Source organism: Hemicordylus capensis, chromosome 7, assembly GCF_027244095.1.
Source record: "Hemicordylus capensis ecotype Gifberg chromosome 7, rHemCap1.1.pri, whole genome shotgun sequence".
Taxonomy (NCBI): Eukaryota; Metazoa; Chordata; class Lepidosauria; order Squamata; family Cordylidae; genus Hemicordylus; species Hemicordylus capensis.
The window spans coordinates 5,855,078-5,872,937 of record NC_069663.1 but is presented as its reverse complement, the minus strand read 5'-3'; the positions used below and the strand labels follow the sequence as shown (position 1 = coordinate 5,872,937).

At 50.6% G+C, this 17,860-nt stretch overlaps 1 protein-coding gene across 1 annotated transcript in view; it reads right to left on the bottom strand.

Annotated features, from left to right (window-relative positions):
* LOC128332675 (uncharacterized) overlaps positions 1–17,080 on the bottom strand; it is a 216,859-nt gene extending 199,779 nt beyond the window's left edge. Inside the window, exons 1-5 of the mRNA XM_053267261.1 lie at positions 16,796–17,080; positions 16,409–16,472; positions 15,452–15,537; positions 15,057–15,129; positions 14,015–14,100 (exon numbers count right to left, since the gene is read on the bottom strand). The gene's annotated coding sequence lies outside the window, so the exon portion shown is untranslated. The remainder of the gene's footprint in view (positions 1–14,014; positions 14,101–15,056; positions 15,130–15,451; positions 15,538–16,408; positions 16,473–16,795) is intronic.
* Between the last annotated feature and the right edge of the window lie 780 nt (positions 17,081–17,860).

The following is a 17,860-nucleotide window of genomic DNA, read 5'->3' as shown; positions in this document are numbered from 1 at the left end:
TTGGAACTGCACCTTTTGCTGGGTCTTTCATGATGAGATGAGTTTTCCCAGTTGTTAGCCATTGTTCAATATCACCTCCTTGCAAAATGTGATTGAACTGTTTTGATAGTTGTTTATGAAGGCTTGTTAGGTGTTTAAGCCAGAAGCCATGCAGTTCATCGTCGCCTGGCGCAGTCCAATTTTTAATTTTCTTTGCTCTTTCACTGATTAATTCTGGTGTTATTATTAGATCTTGCATTTGTTGGTTACATTTTTTGACTTCTTTCATCCAGCCTGCTTTTTTATTATAATCTATTGGATTGTCCCATAATTTCCGCCAGAATTGCACTGTTTCTTCTTTATTTGGCGTTTCTACGTTTCTTGCAGTTTCTCCTTCTATGCTTTGGTAAAAACGTCTCTGATTCGACTGGAATTGGAGATTTTGCCTGTGTTGTGTAATTCTGGCTTCATATCTGCTAATCTTCTTTGACACTGCTGTTATTTGCTGCTTTATTATTTCCAGGACTTCTCTCATTTTCCTTGAATCTAGGTGGTATTTTTGGATCAGATACTGTTTGGTGTTTTCATTCTTCAGCTTCTTGTCTGGCATATCTTTCAATTTACTAGCATCTGATCTAAGCCTGGAGATTTTATTTTCTAATCAAATCTTCCATTTAGGTGATGTACTGCTTTCTTTTTTGACAGGTCCACTGATCTTATATCCGAGCTCTTGTGTTGTTGTTGTTGCTGCACTGCACATGAGTTGGTTTATTTCTTGCAAATTATTGGTTGTTATTTCTGCAAGTGCAGCAGTGACATCTTTTAATGCCTGAGCAAGTTGTTTTTTGGCAACTGTTTTTAGAGCGGGAAGTCGAACCCTGGTGGTTGTTTGCTTCATGTGCTCAGTTATTTTTTGCTTTAGTTCTTGTTGCTTTCCTGTAAAACGGCATTTGGGTTATTGAGGTGAAGGCAAAGGGGAGGTTGCCCGGTTTTGATTTTGAAATACTTCAGCAACGGTGGTATCCTCTATTTCCAACACCTACTCCATCTGCGCCTGAGCAACTGCTTCAGTTGGTGGTAATTCTTCTTCCATATCTTGAGCCTGTGTTGCTCTTTGCAGTTCTTCCAGCTCAACTTCTGTGAATACTTTATTTCTTATTATGAATCTTCTCTGGTCTGCAAGCCTTTGTTCTGTTATTTCTGTATCTGGATGCTTCTCTTTCCAAATGTGGTACATTCTTTTTAAATAACCTCTTCTAGTTGGACTAGACTTGTAATAGCAGATCATTATTTCCTTCTTGGCATTTTTTGTATATTTTTTTTTGGTTAAGCGACGTTTCTTCCAGTAGCTTTGCTGTCTCCAGCCCTGGTTGCTCAACTGAAGATCCTGAGTCCTGTAGCCCACTTGCCTCCAGATGTCCAGGGACTATAGCACCTGGCGCGGTCCATGTTGACCTGGGCGAAGACCAATCCGGTATAGATTTATTAAAGTTACGTCTCACCATATTGTTGATGGGAGAGGCACTCTTTGTCTGGCTCCTCTGGTGAGACCTGTCTTGTAATAATAATAATAATAATTATTATTATTATTATTATTATTATTAACATTTATATCCTGCTCTTCCTCCAAGGAGCCCAACGCAGTGTACTACATACTTAAGTTTCTCTTCACAACAAACCTTTGAAGTAGGTTAGGCTGAGGGAGAAGCGATTGGCCCAGAGTCACCCAGCTAGTATCATGGCTGAATGGGGATTTGAACTCAAGTCTCCCTGGTCCTAGTCCAGCACTCTAACCACTACACCATGCTGGCTCTTCCGATAGCCTTTGAAGTACCCCTAGGGGTACTTGTACCCCCTGTTGGGAACCCCAATCTATCTCAATATTGTCTATTCTGTCTGGCAGTGGCACTCCAGAGTTTCAGGCAAGAGTTCTCCCCAGCTCTCCCTGTAGATTCCAGGGATTGTAGGCTGACCTGGGACCTTCAGCATCTTTAAGCAGATACTCTACCACTGAAATACAGCCCCATCCCTAACGCAGTCCAAGGGACAATAAAATGCTCCTTTAGGGAATAATGTTTGAAAACTGCATGCAGAAGGTTCCATATTTCCTCCCTGGCAGCATTTCCAAGACAGGACAAGATTATTATATTTTTTTTATAGGACAAAATTTTAGGGCTGAGAGAAACCCTTGCCTGTAACCTTGGAAAAGCTGCTGCCAGTCTGTGTAGACAATACTGAGCTAGATGGACCAAGGGCCTGACTCAATATAGAGCAGCTTCCGATGTTCCAAAGTTCCTATATTCACAGTGAAGTCCTAAGTGTTTTGAAACGGAGTGGGGAAATGTTTAAAACTTTAAACCTGGACATTTTTGATGAAACTGTGAGTCTGGATTTGCTTAAAATGGCAAGAGGGTGGTGGACAGTAGGAAGGCAGAAAGGCAGTCTAAATAAATATCATATGATTTGTCTTACACATAGTCTTACACAATGCTTGCTTGTGGTAAAACTTGTTTTTGTTTTTTAAAAAGCATGTGGTTTCTGCATAGAATAAATGTGTGGTTTTTTTCCCTGGGGAAGAGCATGAGCAATACCCTGCTAACTAGGCAAAGAGGCACCTTTTAATGTGGTGATTCTCTTTATTTAGCAGGGGGAGAGTAACTGGCCCTCTCCATCCCCAGCACAGTACCTCTAGTGACTTTTGCTGGTGTCTATCTCATGTTTCTTTTTAGATTGTGAGCCCTTCGGGGACAGGGATCCATCTTATTTAGTTATTTATTATTCCTCTGTGTAAACTGCCCTGAGCCATTTTTGGAAGGGTGGTATAAAAATCAAATGAATGAATGAATGAATGAATGAAATCTTACCTGCAATCTGAAGAGGGGGAGGCGGCCCACAATACCGAAAATGATGCTAATACACCAAACTGTCCACGTGGGAAGTTTCAGGGCAGAGAGCGTCCAAGTTAGGCGCGTTCTTAAATTCTTCTTAAATTTGGATTCCCAGAAGTTGTTTGAGAAGGAGACCTGGTCTTGCGGTACTAAGCATCATCATCATCATCATCATCATCATCATCATCATCATCATCATCATTTATTCAACTAGCACTTGGCAGAGTCGTAATGAAGGCCTTGGGAAAGATATTTAGATGCCATGACGTGTCTATACCTACAGAGATTAGAATAGTTTGGACAATTGTTTTCCCTGTGACACTCTGTGGATGCAAAAGCTGGATTTTTAAGAAGCAAGATAGAAAAAGTATTGACACTTTTGAACTTTGGTGCTGGAGAAGACTTTTGAGGATACCATCGACAGCCAGGAAAACAAACAAATGGATCACAGAACAAACCAATCCAGAATTTTCACTCAAGGCACAAATGACCAGGCTCAAACTATCATACTTTGGACACATTATGCGAAAACCCAGTTCCCTTGAGAAGTCCATAATGCTGGGGAAAGCTGAAGGCAAGAGAAGAAAATGGCCAGCAGCAAGGTGGATGGACTTGATCACGACAGCAATGGATGCACCACTGAGAGACCTTAAAGGCCAAGTTGAAGACAGATCATCCTGGAGAGAATCTATCTATGTGGTCGCTAAGAGTCGACACTGACTTGACAGCACTTAATCAATCAATCAATCAATCAATCAATCAATCAATCAGGGAGAGAGAGGGGGATATGTCTCCATCATCTCTCTAGGAGGAAAGTAAGAAGGTTGACTCACCACAGGAGGTACCTGAGGAGTCAAAGCAGGGTTCATAGAGTAGAGGCAAGCAGGGACAGGTGAGGAGACCCTGACTAGCTCCCTCTGATCCCAATGCCCCTAGTTGCCATTAGGTTAGTTGGTGCAAAAGGTCGATGCACTGGAACTCCATCTCCAACACGTATAGACAATAGTGAGCTAAGCAGACCAAGGGCTTGGTATAAGACAGCTTCCTATGTTCCTATGTACAACTCCCATAGAATCACAGGATCATAGAATGTCAGAGTTGGAAGGTACCTTAGAGTTCTTCAGTCCCCTACTCCGTGCAGGAAACTGCTACAGCAGCTCGGACAGATGCCTGTCCAGCCTCTGTTTGAAAACCTCCAGCAAAGGAAAGCCTACCACTGCATGAGGGAGACTGCTTCGCTGTCGAACAGCTCTTACAATTAAGAAATTCTTCCTAATGCCTAGCCTAAATCTGCTTCCTTGCCATTTCAACCCATGGATTCTAGTAGCCCCGCCCTAAGGAGCAACAGAGAACCAGTCTGTTCCTTCTTCTATAAGGCCATGGTGGCCAGGGAGGTTGTAGTTCAGTATCATCTGGAGACCCAAATATGAGGACCCCTGACCTTCGAATGATGAGTTAGTGTTCTAGCATACAGTCGAGATGTGCAACGAAACCAGACCACACCCTTGTGCAGCAACTATAATGTGCCAAGGGAAGGCAAGTAGTTTGCGTAAGAGAAAACACACTCAGAATTGATCATTTCTACAGTCCTTTTTAGTGCTTCACAATGGATATCACATTGCTCCTCTTCCGTTTCTGTTGTGAAATGTCATGATGCATCTCTTGAACTCCTCCCTCCTCCTTCCATGATCTTCTGGGTATTTGAAGACCATCTTTCCAGGCCTTCACAACTCTGGTCCTGCCCCCAGTAGAAACATAGGAAGTTGCCTTATACCAAGTCAGACCCTGGGTCCGCCTGGCTCAGAGCTTTCTGGCACAATATTGTCTATTCTGACTGGAAGCAGCTCTCCAAGGTCACAGGCAGCTTTTCTCTGTTGCTCCCGAGGACTGGATTAGAAATTGGATTAGAAATTCCATGGGTTGAAATTGCAAGGAAGGAGATTTAGGAGACGACAGGGATCAAACCTGGGACCTTCTGCGAGCAAAGCAGATGCAATTCCAGCTCCGTGATTTCCAGCTCTCTGCTCTTAACTGATCGGGGTGCGGGTGGGGGCCTGTTTTCTCCTGCGTCTGCTTCCCTCTTCACTGTTCTAGCTATGTTTCTCAGGAAGACGGTTCCCAGAAGCAGTTTAACCCAGGCTGCTCGTCTGCAGCGCAGGCATCCCTATGGATCACAGTGCTGCTGGCCCGCCTAACCCCACTTTGAAGCCTGGCCTTTAGACAAAGTTTAGGGTGCGAGTGTGCCCTTTACCCCGGCACTGGGATCACATGGGTGCTCAGGCTGCTTGTTGCCTGAGTGCACACAGAGATGGGTGCCTAGAGCGCCCGTCTCAGAGGAGAGGAGAGCTGGTCTTGTGGTAGCAAGCGTGTCTTCCCCCCTTAGCTGAGCAGTGTCTGCCTTGGTTTCATTTGAATGGGAGATTAGATGTGTGAGCACTATAAGAGATTCCCCATCAGGGGATGGAGCCGCTCTGGGAAGAGCATCTAGGTTCCAGGTTCCCTCCCTGGCAGCATCTCCAAGATAGGACTGAGAGAGATTCCTGCCTGCAACCTTGGAGAAGCTGCTGCCAGTCTGTGTAGGCAATACTGAGCTAGATGGACCAATGGTCTGACTGGCAGCTTCGTATGTTCCTATCCCCCAATGCACCACGCTCGACACACTATGCATTGTGGGATATCCAACGGCTGGGATGTGTCATCCCAGCCTCCAAAGATCCACACTGCTGGGAGCAGTGAGGATCATGTGAGCACATGGTAGTATACCTGAAGAAAAGCAGAAGAATCATCTGGAGGAAAGATGAGTTGGACTCTGCCTACCCCACTGCCCGCCCTCCGCATCCCAGCACTATCATGTGAATAGCCTCAGGGTCTTACTCCTAGTCAGCTCTAATTCCAGCTTTAGCGCCAACTTTAAACTCTTCCTCCAGCTTTCACTAACTTTCTGCTGCAGGCGAGCCTCCTTTTATTCTCTTCCCCCCCCTCCAATTTTCCGAAACTAACCGATTTAAAATTGACTGCATGTTATGCTTTAAAAGAAAATTATTACAAAATAATGTATAGATGGTATCTGACACCCCAAAAATTGGCATTAATGTATAAAAATGTATCAAACAAATGTTGGAAGTGTGGACAGTCTGAAGGCACTTTTTTTCCTATGTGGTGGAGCTGTGGGAAGGCTAAAGCATATTGGGAGATGATATATAATGAGTTAAAGAAAATATTTAAAATGACATTTCCTAAGAGGCCAGAATCCTTCCTGCTGGGAATAATAGAAGGTGCAATTTCTACAACTAACTCAACGCTTTTTATGTACGCTTCGACGGTGGCTAGAATGATATATGCACAGAAATGGAAGAGTAATGAAGTGCCTTCAAAAGAAGATTGGCTGATAAAATTTTTGGAATATGCGGAGATGGCAAAACTTACAACACTAATAAGAGACCAAAATTTGGAATGCTTCAAAGAAGGTTGGAAACCATTCTTGTAGTATCTAAAGAATTATTTTTCTACTATGGACTTTACAGTAGGGTTCGAAATTTAGTAAAAAAAACCTGCAGGTTGGATAGATTAGCTGTGTTTGTAAGGATTTAAATTTATGTTTTGAACTGTTATTATAGCAAGGGTAAACTTTATAGCTGATGATTCACGAAGAGATGTGTGCAGGAAGTCCACTTTTGTCTATTCGTAATCAATGACATATTAATATTGTTAAAAATAATAAAAATTGAATTTGAAAAAAAAACCAAACCAACCAATCAAAATAAATGCTAGCTCCCCCCATTAAAAAAAAAAAACCAATCCAATCCAATCCAAACCTCTCCTCCCTCCAAAAACCAAACAGCAGGACTCTTTCCCCAACCAGACCACACTGTCAAACGGGAGCTGTGACCTCTTGATCCTTGCCAGCTTCTTATTACAGAGCACGGGAAGGAAGCAAATACGCATTCAAAACAGAAATGTGAAGAGCACAAGAGGAGGTCAAGGCCTTGTTCCTGCACAAATGGCATTTCATACTTGGCAGGACTTTTTAATCACTGGAATGGAATCACATTTCATATTTGGCTGTATTGGAGGGAGTCAATGTTGGTTTGTAAGCTTGCCAGGCCTTGCCAAGGCTGTGCTTTCCGGGCACTCGATTGGAAGGTGCAGCTTGCTCCCAGGATCCTGTGCTCAGCAAACCTCATTGGCGGCAAACCTCAAGTGGGCTCCTCTGGAGTGATCCAAGCCAATTGTCTGAGTGAGTGCTTCCAAGCAAGAGGCATTTGCATGGACCTGTAGCAGTGTAGCAGCGTCTCCCTCAGCCAAGAGGTGAGCTTGGGAGTCTGTGGGCACAAATGCTCCAAGGGAGACGAGAAGAAAAGAGGAACTCAGAAACGATGGGATGGTTTTTAACAAAAGGGGCAACTTTATTCATATACTTAATTAGGATACAAGTCATCACTTAACTTTCTAACTAAAGGAAACAAAACAGGACAGAATGGAGTAGGCAAAAAAACTTTCCATCTCGGCCAATCTGTTGGAAAGCCAAAAATTCCTACTCGGCCCCCAACAGGGCGACCAGCAAAGCCCATTCTGTCCCTGGGAGGGAGGGGGAGGGAGGAAGGGAAGGAGGGAAGGGAGGAAGCCCAGGGTCACACAGAAGAAGGGAATGGCAGGGCAAACAAAATTGGGGGGAGTCCCAGCCAGCCCCCAACCCCACCCCACCCCCGCTCCTTGCAGGCACGTTCACTTGGTCTCCTCTTCTGGGGCGGATCGACTCCTCCAGCCGCCCAGCAGCAGCACAAGCCTGCAAGAAGCACAAAGCAGCGTCAGTGGGGTTGCCCTGCTCCTCCTCCCTTTCCACTCCGGCAGCCCAGCAAGTGGGGATTGGGCAGGGGGCTGGGGGTTGAGGGCGGGGCAAGCCAGAGAATTCTGCTTGACCTCGGGCTCCCCACTGTGCAGCCACAGCATGGAGCAGGAGGGAGAGGAGGATTCTCTGGCCTGCCACCGGGCAGCACCAGGGGGCGCTACTGGGGCTGCAGGGGGCCCCCAGAGTCTCCCAGGCTCCTCTGCTGCTGCACCGGTTTGGGAGGAAGGAGGAGGGAGCGGAGGGGGGAGTGAGGCGTGGCTGCGGGAGTGGAGGGGGGGAGGAGCACACCCTCGGCAGGGGAGGGGGTGGATGCCTGGATGGTGCTTCCCCTGCCAGGGGAAGCCAGGCCGCTGGGGAAGGGGAGAAAGGTGGAAGGAGGAGGGGGTGCTCCCTGGCCAGCTGGTGGGAATGGAGGGAGGCAGTGACCGTGCCCTCCTGCTGGGGCCACACAGCCTCCCCGGACCCAAGGGAAGCCCAAGAATGGTTCCAAAGGGCCACTTGGGGGCAGGGTGGTCCTGTAGCCTCCTCCCACAGCCTGCCAGCAGAAGCAAGGGGAGGGGCTTCTGCACCCCAGAGGCGGGGCTTCCTTGGGCCAGGGGAGTGGAGCCTGCTTCCCCCTCACTCCTCAGACAGAACTGCACTTCCCTGCTGGATGTCTTCTTGTGGACAGATCTTGTGTCCACGCGCTTGGAGGAGGTCTTCTGGGAGGCCCCTGCGCTGCACGGTCTTTCCTGAACCTCCCTTCAGCTGCTGATCTTCAAGGGGAGAGCACCGGGCTGTTGTTCCTGGAAAGAGAGAAGGACATTGGTTCAGAGATAGGGGGGTCTTCTCACACTCTCCCCCATGACACCACCAAGCACCAGGGACTCCTGGCAGAATATCCGTGTCCTCATTTCCCAGAGGGAAGAGAGAGATTTCCTCTTTCCCTTGGGCTACTGGTACAACCAGCCACATGGGCCGAACTTGGCATTCCAACACGAGGGAGGGTTGCCCAGATTCCTGCCCACCCTTCCTGCAGCCCCAGCCCCCTCCCTAACCATCGGGGACCCTTCAAGTGAAGCCCTGCCTTGGTCTACTCACCAGTCGGTCAGGTGGAGAGATCACCGTACTCTGGCGGGTGTCTCTTCTTCTTACAGCCCGCCCACAAGCGCCGAACGGCAGCCCGCAGCCCGTGCCGGGAGTGGAGGGAAAAGGCCTTCTTCACGATCTTCTCTGTCTTGCAGGCAACTCTCCCGACCTCGGGGTCATGGTCGCCAAGCAAGCTCTCCAGCGCTGGAGGGATGAAGGAGAAGGTTCAGAAATGGCATGAAGAGATCACCCCACCCTTGGCCAAGCCCCACCATTTCCACACCAAGAGGGCGCAAGTCCTGACTCTTTCTCCCCTGCACTCTGGGAAACCCTACTGCTGAGCATCCCTGAGGATGCAAGCAGGACCTTCCATTTGAGGGGACAGGTGGCCCATTCCAGCTCTGTGGTCCCTAAATCTAGGCCTCTCCCCTCACAGAAACCTCCCCTTCCCACCCAGAAACCGGCACTTACCAGCATGGAAGGTCTCTATGTTTCCTTCAGTGAGGATGCTGCCCTTTTTGTGGACCAGGTGACCTAAAAACAAGGGTGGAAGGAAATGGGACCACAGTTCAGGACCCTGCGCATGGACAGCCCACTTCCCATCATTCAGGAGAGGAAGTCCTCCCCTCTCTGCTCCCTCTGGGACTGACAGATTGAGCCATCCCTCCAGGGACTCTTACGTCACCTTGGAAGGAAATTAAACCAAGAGACCTCGTTAACGCTCACTGGGCCAGTCCTCCTGGGGAGGGAACAGCTCCTGCCCCTCCACACCCTTCTGGCTGTGCCTTCCAAGAGAATGAACCTTTGCCCACCAAGACGACCCACTAAGGGAGACCCCAAAGTCTTGTTTCGCTTACCGATCAGCAGGGCAGCCGTTCTCCTCACTGAAGGCTGCTCGCTGCGGAAGAAGCCCAGGATCTTGGTGGCCTCCATCTCCACGGCGATCTCTGTGCCGAGCTGCCGAATCTGGGATCAAGAGCAAAGACAAATCCCGAGTGAGCAAAGCATCGCCCAAAGGTCCTTGAGCCATTTGAGCCGAGGGATGGACAGGGAGGGCCTGCCCTTACCAGACGCTTGGCGATCTTGTGGAGCAGCTCCTGCAGGCTGTAAGTGTCCCGCGCCAGCAGCTTGCCCTCCAGGTGCCATAGGAGGGCTTCCGCCAGGAGGCTCAGATTGTCCTTCGCAGCCTGCCAAAAGAAAGACCGGAATGGGAGTGAAAAAGGCTGCCAAGGGATTCCAAGAAACCTCTTAGGGGGCTTCAAGGAGTAGGGCCTGGATGGGCCAAACCACAGCAGGACAGCTCGTGGATTCACCACCCCATGAGGCTAACTCTGGGGCCTGCCACTGGGTGGCTGGACTTGGGGAAGCCTAAACACCTTTGTAGGGGTGGCAGGAAGAAGGGGGCCCTCACCTGTGCTACCTCCAGGTCTTCATCCTCCACATGCATCAGCACCGCGATGAGGGTCGTGATGTTCTCCTCTGTACCCTTGTGGTGGTGGTGGCGGTGCTGCAAGAGATCCAGGTGGGTCCTCATGGCTGCCCTTCGGATCTTAGCCTCCTCCTACAAAGAAGAACAGGGCTTGTTATTAGGGAGGAATTCCTCACCTCCATAATTGATGAAGAGCTTGCATGGGTCTCTAGGGGGTGTCTGGTTTCCCTTCTCCAACCCAGTCAGAACCTGCAGGTTGGCCGGCCCTCATAGAGCCGGGGCGGAGGGCTGGCGTGCAAGTACTCACGTGGTGGAAGAGAGGGCGGCACAGGGCAGCCAGGACAGCATTCACCGTGGCCTGGTGTTCTGATGGACAGTGCCTCAGCCGCTCCATGAAGGCCAGGACCCCCAAAGTGGCATCCAGACTGGAGGTCCTGAGCCCTCCCAGGATCCCGGCACTAAAATCCTGGAGTTTCTTCGCCTAGGGAGGGAAAAGGTGGATCCTTGAAAACACATGCTAGTCCACCCACTGCTAAACGGACCACAGAGCTGTCCGTGTTTGATGCTGCTTGGCCACCATCCACTGCCTTGGGGAGGAGATGACTCAAGCCATCCCAGAGGCACAAAGAGCGGGGAGAATGCGGCATTGGAGCACGTGGGGAATCAGGCTCCTACTGAGAGATGCATTCCTGTGCCTTCCCTTAAGGATTTCTCCTTCGTCCTGTGGCAAGGGTTCCCCAGACTGAATGCACCCAACTGGAGAAATCTCCCGATCACACCTGGGGATGCCTAGGAACACCAGCCTCAGGAAGGGCTCCCCAAAGAGAGGAGTCTCCATGCCTAGGGATGCTCCATGCCCAGGGATTTCACTCACCGCCTTCAGGGTGCCATAAATTTGGAGAAGTCCCCTTTCGCTCAGGTAGCGGATGTTCTGGCTGGGGTGGACTAGCCACGCTACCAGGAGCGTCCAGGTCTTCTCTAAGGCAGCAAAGTCTTGGTCTTTCAGGAGCAGCTAAAAGAGGGAAAGGAGGAAAACATCCATCAGCCTCTGGGGCCAGACCCTCCTCTCAGGGAAGCCCACCCTGAGGAAGACGCTGCTCACCTCCACAAAGAAGGCCACCTCTGCGAGGGAATGCTCTTCTGGATCTTTGTCCAGGCTGAAGAGGGAAGCCAGGTATGCCTTCAGCCTGGCCACTGTGGAGGACCGTGTCTGGAGGAGAGCCCTGCAAAACACCAAAAGACCCTGCTGAGTCCTGGGCCGAAGGCCCAGAAAGAGCAGACCTGACCCAAACCACACCAGCCCCCAGGCCTCCGGAGAGATCTCCTATTCACTCCTACTTACCTCACCAAGAGGGCCACACCCTGGAGGCAGCTCTGCGTAGAGCACAGGGATTGCCAGCAGGTCTTCTCCGGGGTCACCTGTGCCACCCTCTCCAGCAGGGTCCGGACAATCTGTGCGGTCTCCCTGCAGAGAAGAGAAGGTTGCTGTCACCAAAGTGTGTGTCTCCTTGCGGGGTGGTGTAGTGTCAAGGGTGGATGGACTGTGTTGGACCATGGAAGGGAGACCACAGGGGTGAAGTGACTTTCCCCACAGCTGGTTTTTTAACACTGCAGACGCATTTTAAGGCTCTCTGCAGAGCCAAGAGGGCTGCAAATTCTGGGATCTCCCCTGTGGAGCTGAGGTAAGGGACCACCGTGCCAGAGTCACCCCAACAGGCCAGAAATGCTCCTCACCCATCAGAGTGGGACATGGGAGAAATGACCCTAGCCTGTCCTCCCAGGGTGCTTGAAGGAGGACTTTCTGGCCCCGCTTTCCCCACCGCCATGACTTACTCAGGAGGCAGGTCTTGGCTGTCTCGGTTCCCGACTCCCTCGGTGGTGTTCTGCAGGCCGGTGAGGATCTTGTTGACCAGGCCCACCAGGAGTTCGGGGAACCTCTCCTCCACCTCACTGGCATACTCCACACACCGGACGACGTCCCCGATCTTCTTTGTTGCTCTCCCCTGCGAAGAAGAGGAGGGTCAGGCCTCAGCACTCAGTCCGAGGGACGGTTATGGGTCAGGAGAATCCCCAGGGCCAGGCCAGTGCCATGGGTGTCTGCACCCACATGTTGGCCTGAAGGGTGCTGCCTCTGGCTCAGGGTGCATGAGGTCAACTGGAAGGGAAAGACATCCACAAGGGGAAAGGGCAAGTCCCCACCTCCCGTGTGAACAGTGACTGCCATCCAAGCCGCCATCCTGTGTAGTGCAAGAAAGGTGGGGCAGAGGGGTGGAGTCAAGTCACCCTTGGTTTGCACCCCTTACCTCTCCCAGATGGACCGAGGAGAACCAATCTGGGGCCAGCTGTCCTCTTCTTTCCTCTTCGCCGATGTTTCTGAGAGAGGAGAGGAGAGAGAAAAGCTTCTCAAAGAACTGTCCTGTTGGAGATGGCAGCCAGCTGAAGAAGAACACGGGCACCCAAAGAGATGCTAAGCAAGGATCTAGCCTCCTTTGGGAGGTGGCTGGCAGGGGAACTTCATCAGGCCAGAGATCTCCCAAGTCCAGCCTTTCATTCCCCACTGAGAAGCCCTGGGAAGTGTTCAAAGGGGGCATCGAGACAGGAGCCCTCCCCTGCTCCTTCTCCCCAACACAAGCTCATGCCAACAGCATGGGGGTCTCAGAGCTCCCTCTGCTAACAGCCAGCAATAGACTTGCTGGTGTCTCTCTTGCACCGGCTGCCAATAGGCCTTCTTGGGTGAACTCCCCCTCCAGATTTCTCAGGGAGCAGGTAGGAGGAAACATCCCTCTATGGGGCTCAGACATGGGGGGGCTGCCCCTGTCCCCTGCAGCCTTCTGCTGGCTACGCTAAAATCCCCCCAGCTCCCTACTGGCTCCTCAGCTGAGACGAGGGTACCTACCTGGCCGAACTGGGGGTCAGCGGAGAGTCCCACACCTCGTCCTCGATGCTGCTGATGTCATGCATCGTGTCGTCCTCGTCCGTCGAGGAGCACTGGGGAGGAGAGAGAAGAGAAATGGGAGCGTTTCAGGGCTTGCGTTGACCTTGCGAGGCTTCTGAGAGGAACCAAGCAAAAGGGACGGTTGGGAAGACATCCTGCTCTAAAATAAGACCTGCCTCTTGGTAGAAAAGGCATTTGGCATGTCAGCCCAGAAGAGCCTTTCACCACATTTTTGCCCTCTTTCCAATGCCTCAGATGCATTTCCTCCCATCCCACCAATCACAATCCCTCCCATCCTGCAGCATCTAGAACTAGAACCATTCCATGTTCTGTCTCCTGCTGGGGAACAGGGCACATACACACACACACACACACACACACACACACAACCTAGAACCCGTTCACATGAAAAAATCGATGATGAAATGGATCAGTTCTGACCTCCGCGGAGGACGAGTCTTCCACCGTGTAGGTGTTCTTCATCATCTTCTTGATGAGCCACTTCTTTGGCTTCTGGACTCTGAGATGAGAAAGGAGAGACATGGCATAAGAACAGCAATGCATGCCCTGTGGATCAATTGAAAGACACGTGTAGCCCAGAATCCAACAGTGGACAGCCAGATGCCTATTTAGTTGTTTGTGAACCACTTGACACCTGGTTACATGTGGCATTAAAGTGTGTTTATTCAGAGAGAGAGAGAGAGAAGGAGAGAGAGAGATCTCGAGATTCGGAGGTTCCTTGGCTGTCATGGGTAATAGTCTTCAACTGGCTTCTCCTCCATGAACATGTCTAATCAACCAAGGCTTCCAGGGAAGGTGATCCACCTCTATGATCCCTGGAGCGGCCCTTCAGCTGAGAAAGGTACCTGGGGGAACTGGTGGCATAGTCCTCTTCCGACCCCTCTTCCTCCACGCTGGCATGTGGAGTCTCGGCCCCCGGGAAGGAAGAACTCTGTGAAGGAGAGAAGGGGGAGAAATGGTTGCTCTGGCCCTCGCATTGAGCTTCCTAGGCTTCAGCAGGGAAAAGGCCAGACTGGCACCATCCAGCGGTCATCACCGGGTGAGCTGAACGCAGGAAGTGGGCCGGAAGGGGATCGTCCCGTTCTGGACACAACTCTTCCCGCTTTCCTGATTTTCAACTTTCTTAAAAACCACTTTGGAGCCCAGGCATGCTGGCTGGAGGCGGGCGGGAGAGATGGCAAAAGAGCTCCTCTCTCGTGCCGCCTTCCTCGCAATGAGGTCGGTCGGGCCGATTTCAGGCCTTCGCGCACGCATGCAAATGGCAGAGGGGAAAGGCATCAACCGCCCCCCCCCAGACATGTTGCGCTCCCCCACTCAGCTGGGGCCCCGATGGCTCTGGTGACTGGAAAAGACCACTTCCAGTCCACTTTATGCTTTCAGTCGGCTCCTTAGTGAGGACACTAAAGGCACGTGCAAAAACATGCCAAAACTGGGTCTCCTTTCCTCTTTCTTTCCCATTTCTTTCCCCTTTTTCATTTAGTTCATTTCTCATTGGTTTGGTTGAGTTTGCTTATTGTTTTGTATTTTTATTCATTCTTCATTTATTTGTCACTGTTTTTCAATGGTTGCCATTAAAGCAACATGATGCTCCACCTTTAACTGTGAGATCTCGACCAGAAGTCAAGGCCATAGCCACCATCTCCTTGCGGCCATCTTCTTTAATCCTATCACCCCCACCGTGACACCATTGTGATGCAGTGTTGTTAAGGGCATGGCTGTCCCTTTACCATAGCTTTAAGCAAACAACTGTCAGAAGATGGCCGCCCACCCGGCAGCATCAAAACTGGGGCCATTCCACATGCTCTCTACTCCTGGGCAACACGGGGGACCAACACGCCCAACCCACAGTTCTTCCAAGGGAGTTACTGGATGTTGAGGATTCCTGACCTCTCCAAGGGATGGCTCTTGGTCAGCGGCGGTGTTTTGCAGCCTCCTCAACACGGTGCTTGGCCTCTGGACGCTAAGAAAAGAAAGAAAGAAGACACATGAGATCAGAACACGAGTGCTTAGAAAGAGCTCTGCGTGATGAGATGAATGAGGCATGCAGCCCAACACCCTGTTTCCAGGAATGGACAGCCAGATGCCTGAAGGAAGCCCACGGGCTGGGCATGGAGACACCTGTCTCCATGGAATCAACCCTCCATGCTGCTCGGAGCTTCTCTCCACCCTTGGCTTCTTGCTAAACTAACCACCTCCCCCCAAAAAAACTTGCATGGGCTCCTAAGGAAGGTCCTCTACTTCCATGAGCGATGGAGCTGCCCCTCCAGGTGAGAAAAGAGTACCTCGGGGAACTGACAAAGCTCTCCACGTCCAGCTCCTGATCCCTAGTGTTGTCTTCTGGGATCTTGGCCTCTTGGATGTCAGGACTCTGCAAATGAGACAAAGGTTTCCAATGTGTGTACTCACTCTGATCTTCCTAGGGCCTAGGATTCGTAGCGAGTTTTTCCCCTGACATTTTCTTTGAGTTCATTTTTATTTCTTTAAAGTATTTTGATTTTTTTTTAAAGACAAAAAAACCTTATTAAAAAGAAACCATGTGTTCTAATTCTAACTGGTTGGGAGTGCCAGGGCACAGCCACCACATGCTTGTGGCCATTTGGTTTCATCCTATGTCCAACAATGAACCTCCATTGTGATATGATCTACTGTGTCATTTCTTGTCATTTTTTCTGCATTCCTTTCATGGGGAATGGAAACAAAGAGGAACGGGACCCACTGGCATCAATAGTTTGGCCCAGAGAGTCTTCTTGATCCCACCCCTTCATGTCCTCTTCTCTCCTCTCCCCAAGAAACAGGGTTAGCTCAGCCTTTCCAAAGGGAGAGACAAGGTGGGCCCCTGAGTCCGGAGTGAGGGCCATCCCTCCTGCTGTGGGCTGTTTTTACCTGAGGGGACCAGGATTGTCTCTCCAGAAATGCCTCTTCAGTCAAGAGACCTGGAGGATCTCTGCCAGGAAGACCCTCTCCTCTCCTGACCCGTCTCAGGGTCTTGGGAGCCGTTTGATGCCTCCAATCCAAAGCACACCAACCCAGAAAGGTGGCCATTGGAAGGAGAGGCAGAGGGTGGCAGAATCCTTCCCTAGCCACGACGTTCCCACTGTAATCCTCTGGCCAACATGCAGCAGCTGGATTTCCTCCCCTTTCAGGATCTGACCCCGCTCTGTCTCCTGACGGTGGAGATGCAATCTCCCCTCACCCCTCCACCAGCCCATCCACAAAAGCGACTGGAATCGTTTCCTTACCTCACAGGACCATTCGGTGTCCACGGTCTGGAGAAACCATCCATCCTCCTCAACCGTGAAGACACTGCAGGAAGAAATACAATGGCCTGAGTACCTCGGAAGAGCCTTGCTGGATCCGACCAAAGATGCATCTGGCCCAGCACTCTGCTTCCAATAGGGGACAGCCATCCGGCAGGCCTCCAGGAAGCTATCCTCTGTGCCCTTCAAGCTAGCGGACATCACCACCACATCTTGGAAGAGTGAATGCTTCTACGCAGGGGCGTAACTACCATGAGGCCGGGGGAGGCCGTCGCCTCGGGGCCCCACTGCCTTGAGGGGCCCCCCAGAGACACCTCCCATGACTCCCCATTGCCCCCTGCCCAGCCCCAAGACCCTTCAGCCACTTGCCGTGTTTGCCCTCCCTCCTTCTGGTCCTCCTGGTCGGCAATCCAAGCAGCAGGCAAGCTGCTTTTCTCCCGGGCGCCTCGCAGCTGATCGGCGGCTGGGCGGGGCTCCGTGTAGGCCTCCGTGAAGCCTGAATTCGAGTAGGCTGGCCAGCCCCAGGAAGAAGGCTGGCAGTCAGAGTGGCCACTCCAGTCCTCTGCAGCAGACCCTCTTCTTCCCAGGCCAGACAGCTCAGCCTGGGGTGTGTGGAAGCCCTGGACTTTGTGGGGGGGGCAATTTAAAATCTCTTCTCAGGGCCCACTCCAACCTTGCTACACCCCTGAGCGCATTTGGCTCCGTTCTTAGAGCTCTACTTCGAAAACGGAGCACAATGAAGAGAGCTTCATGATTGAAAAGGGAGCTGCATCTGCTGTCCACAGAGCCACCACCGGGTATTACTTGCTGGCAGACTGGAAGTCGCTTAGATGAACTTCAAGCTCAAATCCTTGGTTTTGCAAATACACCACATGAAAAAGGAATTTTTGACTTGGAAATAGTTGTGCCTGAAAGGTATCCATTTGAGCCTCCAAAGATGCGCTTCCTGACTCCTTTTAAAAAAGGTTTTACTCCCATATAATTCTTCTCTTCTCATTTGCTCAATTTTGTACATCTGTTTTTTGTATGTTTTGAATGAGGACAGAAATGTGAGAATAAAAGCCCCCTGCTTACGGGGCAAAGAGGCACCTTTTTCTCTTTGTAAACTGCCCCGAGGCATTTTTGGAAGGGCGGTATAGAAATCGAATTATTATTATTATTATTATTATTATTATTATTATTATTATTATTATTATTATTATTATTAAAAAAAATCTCGGCGGGGGGCCCATTTAAGAATCTTGTCTCGGGGCCCACTCCAACCTAGTTACGCCCCTGCTTCTACACAATGTATGAAGACATCGTTTTTGTCTGCCCTGCACCTCTTGCCGGTCAGCGGCACTGGATCTATCCCAGATCCAGGCTGGCAGGGGGCAGAAAACCTTCCCTACACAAAAGTTCAAGAAGAAACTCTACCTCCTCGGGGAACTGATG